Here is a 7,911-nt window from a genome sequence, read left to right as displayed (position 1 = left end):
ACACATAAAAACAGCACATTTCATGCAATGTTTACTTAGAAGCACAATATGAAACCCATGCTCAAATGGTTTCAAATGGGTTGACAACAACAGGGATAAACATCATTTGATAGGACCCATCAAGATGCATATGCAATTGAGGTCACTTAATGTTATCAGATCCTTAAGCAAAGAGCACTGAATTTCTCAAGAAGTCTCTATACTGTTTCATCTGGTTAATACTCTTTATGATATTGTATAGGTAAAACTTGCCAAATTAAGTCCTGATGAAAAGGTTCTACTTTTGTTAGAACTACAAATTGTAAAGAGTTAAATCCCAGTCCTTTGGCTCACAGCCTCCCCTCCCCTTCCCCTTCTCCCCTCCTCCACTTCCTTCCTCTCTTTTTCTTCTTCTGTATAGTATTTACAGTTAATGTTTACTTGATATAACTCCACTGAGTTCTTAACCTTGACCCATATTTGATCCTCTTTATTCTATCTTTTGAAAAAACAAGCACTGAAGCTCTTTGTCGGCCAGGAAATTAGTAACAGCAAACATTCTTTCCTTCATGAGTGCTGCATAAACTTTACATATCTTTATCCACATGGACTATATCAAATAATAGTCCCTATACAAAGCAGAACACCAGTGTTCAATTTTCTCAATTGAAGCAGCACTGCTTTTAGCACCCTTTCATTGGTGTCAAGCAGTTTATAGTTCATAGGTTATGTCTGCTTAAAGTGTTTCAAAAAAGGTTTTGCTAGTTATTGACATTCAGTTAATTATTTTTTGTCTAGGATATATCCCAAAAGTTGTTACAGACACAAAAATGGTGTAGAAAATTTCTCTTCCAACATATGTGAAATTAGAAGTAATTCTTTGCTTCTGTGGATTGGTGAAATATTATTGACTCTTGTCAAGACATTTGTTTCTGATATTCAGTGGAAATGACAAAATTTGGAGAACATGTTTTTAACTAGTACAGAAAAATGACCTTTAGGTGGCAGTATTTACCTGTTGAATTTGGCTAGCTAGTGCCACAAGACAATTGCTGGAGCAGAAGTACATCATAATTTTAGAAAAAAAATACCCTTGCATAGCAAAAAATCTCACGAGTAAATCCCACCCCTTCTTTCCAAATCTCATTTTTGATATAGGGTGGTTTAATTAAAATTGAAGTACAGTGAATTTCTGTTAAAAAACTAATGAAGTGTAGAACTTGACAAAGCGAGTCATGATTTGTACTTGAACCTACCAAAGCACAGTAGATCTCATGTAAGGAGTAAAAGCCCAAAGCTTATCCTTCCAAATGTAGTGGCTAGAACCCCCCTCCCCAATATATGTAGAGAACTCTATCCTCAAAGTTACATTATAAATGACCATATTATTGGTATAACACCAAAATATTTTCCTCAAAACAAAACAAAAAACACACACACAAAATCTTAAATCCTGTTAAAGGATTTCTAGCATCTCAATTTAAGCTGGCATGGATATGAAAGTTCTATACATGGATACTCACAAAACTGGATTTCAGGCCTGTAGAACAATCTTTGATGTTGTCACATTACAATTTGCAAATTTGCTTCCCTACTTTGTTTTCTCTTATTGCACAATGATTTCACACATGAGATCACCTGATATCTTCATGTCAATATATCTTCGTGGTTTCATGGAATGCCAATATATTTATGGCTAATGCAGAATGTTACTTTCTCAGCTCTTGTTCTTGGTCTCTTCTCATCTCATGACAATATATAGACAAGGTACTCAACATTGGGAGAATCGTAAAATTCCCCTAGGACAACAGGTTTACTTTCTAGACTCCATCCTACATCACAAATCTACAAACCAGTATTTTTTTTTTTACTACCAACACCGTTATGTGACCATGATTTTGTGCTCCATATCTGCATTAAGTTCATTTAACTCTCACACTGTGCAAAGGCTGAGATTTGACAAGGATTTGTGTAGCTCCCTTATAGCACTACAAGTCACCATGTTTCTCCATGGTCATTCCGTGGCTGGTGGAGAATGGGGAGGGATCAGAAAAGCATCTATGTTCCCATGATCAGACATAGACTGAGGACATTTTCCAGCAAGATGGTGTCATCAATCTGTCTCTGACAATGGAAACATAACCAGATACTTATCTGATCCTTTCCATTGTCCATTAGCATTGGAAGTGTTGTTAAGACACACATTACAATGACTCATGAATTCAAGAAGAAGTGAGAAACATGCTCGTTGAAGAAGAAGGAAGGAAATAGCAACTTCCACAAGGATTTTTAAAACATATATACAAATATGAGGTGCAATTACAGTATGTCATTAACAAGCTGGCAATGATCATCCTCTGCTTGAAGAGGTGAAGCTTTCATTTCTGCTTTTTACCATATTCAGATGGTAGAAAAAACTCAGGTGCTCTATCTTGAAAATATGAGCACACTTTGGAAAACTCTTCTTAAAAAACAAATCCCTAGTTACAAGTTTATGACTTGGACACCAAAAACCAATTTTACAATGTTTCTGAAAGGGTTTTGAACTCACACTTTGATAAATCCCCGAGGGGCAAGAATTTGGTGGATTCTTTTATTCCCTGTGACTTGAGGAAGGCATTTATTGATTAGAACCATGTCTCCAACGAATTTAAATTACATTTCAGTACAAAACGCTTAGTGAATGAGCCTCTGCTGCCATGTCAAAGGGATCATAAACTCTTCTGTCATTAGATAAAATTGAGTTGTCTACTGAACCAGGCTCTTGATACAAATCGTCCAAGAGCGGCTTTCAAATATCGTGGGAAATAAGGAAGGCAAAGCAAGGCCAAGTTTGTGTCTCTCTCTGTGTGTGTTTAAAGGATTATCCCTCTAAAAATGTGTGGGCTTCCCCTTCTACCCCCAACCTTTTATGGTATTTACACAGAAACTATTCAGGTACATGACTTTTCAAAGAAGTTTCAATTTCCTGTCAGATATTTTTTTGCAAATCCTTTCAAACAACCCTCGACAGAAATCTAGCTACTCTTTGCCATGAAATGACCTTCACTGTTTGGAACGTGGAGAATAAACAAACATTTGCTCTGCTGTGAAGCCATACTACCCGTTACGGGGCTGTTGGGGTTTATTAGAAACAAATTGTTCGCTACGACAACAGTGATGGGTCTTGGAAGCCAAAGAATTTTTTAATTATGGAATCAGTTCTTGAATGTCTCAGGGAAAAAAAGCCCAGGGCAGAACAGGACTGTTATCTTCCCCCTTCTCTAGCAGTGCTAAACACTACCAGGCTATGTCAACAACATCAATTACGTCAGGGACAAGGTTAGCAGGAGACAGACAAGGCATGACTCAGTAGTCCCCCCTCCATGTTTGTGTTTTCTGAAATGTTTGTTTTACCTTTCAGGTCAGTAGTTTCCATACATTCCTGGTGTCTTAGAGGTGTGGAGAAGGTTTCCCAAACACTGCTCTTAAAAGAGAGTGTATGTTAAATATTTGTTCAGCTGATTAAAACAATTTTACATTTATTTAATGTTTGAAATGCAAACAGCATGTCAGGAATGGAAACCAAACTCCTTCCTTCCATTCCTCTCTCCATAAACACCCACATTACCCTCATTAAGAAGAACCACCATTCGTGCCACCGCCTTCAAGGGAACTCTAACACAGTTTGCCAGGGCTAGGGACAACTTCAAACAAACACAGCCTTTAATCAGTGACTGAGCAGCACCAACAAGTAAGATTTTCATGTCAAATTGAAAACACTGGCTGGGTCTACACTGACAAAATAAAATGGACTCACTGCTTGGCTGCTGAAGTGAGTTCAGATGACACATGGTTGGATTTGCAGCAGAAGTGCTGTGTCCAGTCATTGAGGCAGGTCAAGAGGACATTGGATTTACTCCGGAGCTTTTAGAAAGTTCCCAAGTGGTCCCAGAGTTTTAGTGGTAATTGTGCTGGATCTAGATGGATTCACTTCTCATACCTTTAATGGACTCACTGCTGCATCATTGTAGTGAACTGCTAGATGGCAGTGAACCCGTGGCAGTACCCCCAATGTGCCCTCAACCCAGCTGTAAACAACTAAAGTCTCTCAGGATGCTCTCAGGCTACACTGGAGCAGTTCTGGAGAATTTCAGCCTGGATTATTCAGGTAAGTGTGTACACAGCCAACTGGTAAGAATATTAGTAACATCTATAACCAGGTCCAGAGGCAATAGGCAAGATGGTAGCTTTATATTTGATGTATAGAAGCCAATTTGATTGGTAGTTGAAGACTTCACACAGGAATACTGCCAATGGAATGGAGTCTGCCACCATAATGGAAGCAGTACACTAGTTTATGGGAAGGAGAACTGGCTGTGAGAAACAAACAACTTTGAAATCCAAAAGAGAGGGGAATATCCAGAGAACACTGGAGGAGCAGTTGGAAGGGAATGCTGCCCATCCAGGATCAGTCACCACAGATGGTTGGGACCAAGAAACAAAACAAAGACGACATAATTATAATGTATTTAAATGCCTATAATGTTTACCTGAGACAACTAGAGGAATTAATGGTGTTCCCTTTCCCTTAATAATGCTGCATAGTACCTGAAGTCATTCTCATTAGACTCTCAGTTAACCAGAACCTGCAAGTAACTGACAAAAAATCAAAGAAATCATACGTTTAAAAAGTTGTTTTAATAATAGAGTAAAACAGTAAATCTGTTACATTAAGTAAGCTGTGTCTTTATTTGATAATTTGGTTTAAATTACTGTATTTCAATTTTAATGTCACTCCATGTTATGGTAGAGTAGGGACTATAGTATTAGTTAGGCCTATTTTAAATAGAGAACCTTAAGCAATTAGAAATTACATTTATCTGGCATCTACCAATGTCCATGGGTGCTGGTTAATTGTAGTCTACTATATTTGGACATTTAAACTTTCATCATAAAACTCCAATAGCAAGCACCTAAATTACTAATAATTTAGGACCTGTATTGTCAAAGGCATTCCGCTTGCATCTGTGGCTGGTATCTTCAGAGGATGTGATGGTGGTAAAGCAAATGGAGTCCAATCTCCACGTGTCTCTCCCTGTAGAGATATTCAGTGTAGTGTTGAAAACTTTCACGGCTGGAATCACTGAAGTGTTGTGATGTTCTAGCAGCACGTGGTTCCAAGATACACGGAGATTGGACTCCACTTGCTTTACTACCATCAAATCCTCTGAAGATGCCAGCCACAGAAATGTCAGGAGAACATGCTGCTATACACAGCCATACAGCCCAGAAACCACACAACATCCCAGTGATTCCAGGTTTGAAAGCTTTTGACAATACATTGAATATCTCTAGGGGGAGAAATTGTTCCAAAACACATGTAGATTGGACTGCACTTGTCTCACCATCCTCAGATCCTCTGAAGATGCCAGTCACAGATGCAAGCAAAATGCCAGGAGGAAATGCTGCTAGAACATGGCCATACAGCTCTGAAACCACACAACACTCCAATTTAGGACCTTATCACATTGGGATATACTCCGTTTATATCAGCATGCATCCTGTATTTTTTAAGACTAGATGCATATTGTATTCAAACATTATGCATTCTGACCCCAATGACACTTATGATTATGTTTTGAAAATACTGCACTTTGACTCATGGAAGGCTGGCTCCTCCCAATCTGTTTGAATGCATCACTTTTTTTAAAAAAAAAATGGTAATATTGTGCAGTAACGTAGCCCGGAAGTCTCAAAATACTGTTCTTGTGAGATTTTTGGTGACAGAATGCATGCTGATTTTATGATCACATGTAAAAACAGCCACGGAATTGTATTAACTTTTTAGAAACATGATTAGAATCCCATGTGCAATTACTCCATTTCTGCAATGGTTTGCAGACAGATTCCAATTGATGACTGACGGAAGGGGACAAATGTCATGTGATAGGTCCCATTTGGTTTCAAAGAGTCTCAGAAACAGATTATATCCCAATGTGATAAGGTCCTTACTATCTTTTGGTGATAGTTCAAATATGCTTCTCATGCAACTTCTTTGCTCTGCCTAGTGACTGAATGGGCCTTGTAAAGTTTATATTTTCCATGAAGACCTTGGCTTAATTCTTTATCCATATCCACAGATATAACCAGTCCAAGTGCTTGTAATTTCCTTCTACCACTTTATTGACTTACAACCTCAGCTCATCATGTTGCTGATAGTAATCACTGTCCATGTGAATCAGATTTCTGTATCAATACCTGGGAGTTGTTTTAGTTTTTAGAGCCTTCAGAAATGAAGCTAGCGAGGTTGTAGACCTTCTTGTATGATGACTTCAAAGATACATGAAAACTTACATACAGCATAGTTATGAATGTGCTGTCTGGAAAGTATTATCTCAACTGGTGTTTTACAGCAAGTTCTGCAGAAGCTCTCAGTAAGATGACAGTTTTGTAATGGGGAAGCTTCAAACCTCCCTTGTAGAAAAGATGCCAAATCCTGTGGTGTGCTCTTGCAAACACCCACCGAGATCTGAAAGAGCTCATTTGTTCTGTGTTATACATTATTTAGTTAATGTAAAAATACTTTTCAAGAACAATTATTTCAGAAACTGGTGATTGGTTGCAAATGTTCCAGTCTTGGCATTGCCAGAAAAAAAAACTTGTATGTTTCATTTTTATTCCCAAATATTTGTTCCAGGGGAAATATAGGTTAGCTCACAAGTGTTTTCTATACAGTATGGTGGATGAATACCTCTAGAACCTATGGACCCTGCCACAGTCCATAGGTGTCCCAGTTATGGACTGGTTTTTAGAATCTGTAATTTTCTATTAAAAAATCATCAGATATGACTGAGGGTGCTGTTATCTCCTCTGTATAGGCTTCTCATGGGCTATTTTTCAACCGTATGTGAACAGAATATTGAAATAGACACGTTTTCATGGAAGATGCATTTCCTGATGACTCACTATAACCTACAAATTGCTTCTGGTATCTTTCTGTTTTTAAATACATGATAACTGGACCCTCAATTCACATGCGGATCAAGAATAGGGCCCTGCAGCCACCTACGGACCCACCGCCAAGACACTACACTTGGAGGGCAATCTTCTTTGGACTACGACGGATCGTCTAAGTAAGTAAGTTTTTAAATACATGATAACTGTACCTTCAATTCACTTCTGACATGATAAATAAATAAATAAATAAATACCATAACCTGAACTGACAATTAAAAAGAGATCCTCTAATCTGACAAATTAGAAAACCCAGGCATAACATATTACAAAGTATTTTGGAGCACTCAATGCAAAAAAAAATGTTTGTTGCTATGTGCCTTCAAGTGGATTCTGACTTTTGGAAATCCTATTTTAGGCACTATATTAGACTTCAATTGAGGCTGAGAGAGTGGATTATAGTGGCCGAGCAAGGATTCAATCCCTAGTCTACAGAATCACAGTCCACTTCTGAAACCACAGTACATTGTGCTGTCTTTTCTGCATTCTGTGCTTCGGGAAGATTTCCCGAGTGTAAAGCTTACATATATGGTTTCAATTGTGAAAGATGTCTCTATTATAAATCTCATTGCTTTCCTTCATCTTTCTGGTGACACCCCCTTTTTCTACACACATATGCTTGCCTTCTCTTGCTCTGTATGAAAGCCGAAGAAACAGTACTTTGCAATTAAAATGTTCAGATATTCTTCACTGTGGCATTGCTGGCAGCATTGGTATTATATAAAGGCAATTTCACACTAATTGGAGTGTTAGAAGGAAATTAATTCTTCTGAGTTACCAAAAAAAATCAAAATAAAATATAGTACTGGATACATCTGGGCTCCTGTTAAATTCCAAATGTGTAGACAGTTCATTAATGTAATTTTGCTCTGGGATAAATTTGTAATGCCACAATTCTTTTCAGAATAAAGTCTCACAGAGTTTGGCCGGCTTATT

Source organism: Anolis sagrei, chromosome 2, assembly GCF_037176765.1.
Source record: "Anolis sagrei isolate rAnoSag1 chromosome 2, rAnoSag1.mat, whole genome shotgun sequence".
In the NCBI taxonomy this organism is placed as follows: domain Eukaryota; kingdom Metazoa; phylum Chordata; class Lepidosauria; order Squamata; family Dactyloidae; genus Anolis; species Anolis sagrei.
This window is presented reverse-complemented; position numbering follows the sequence as displayed.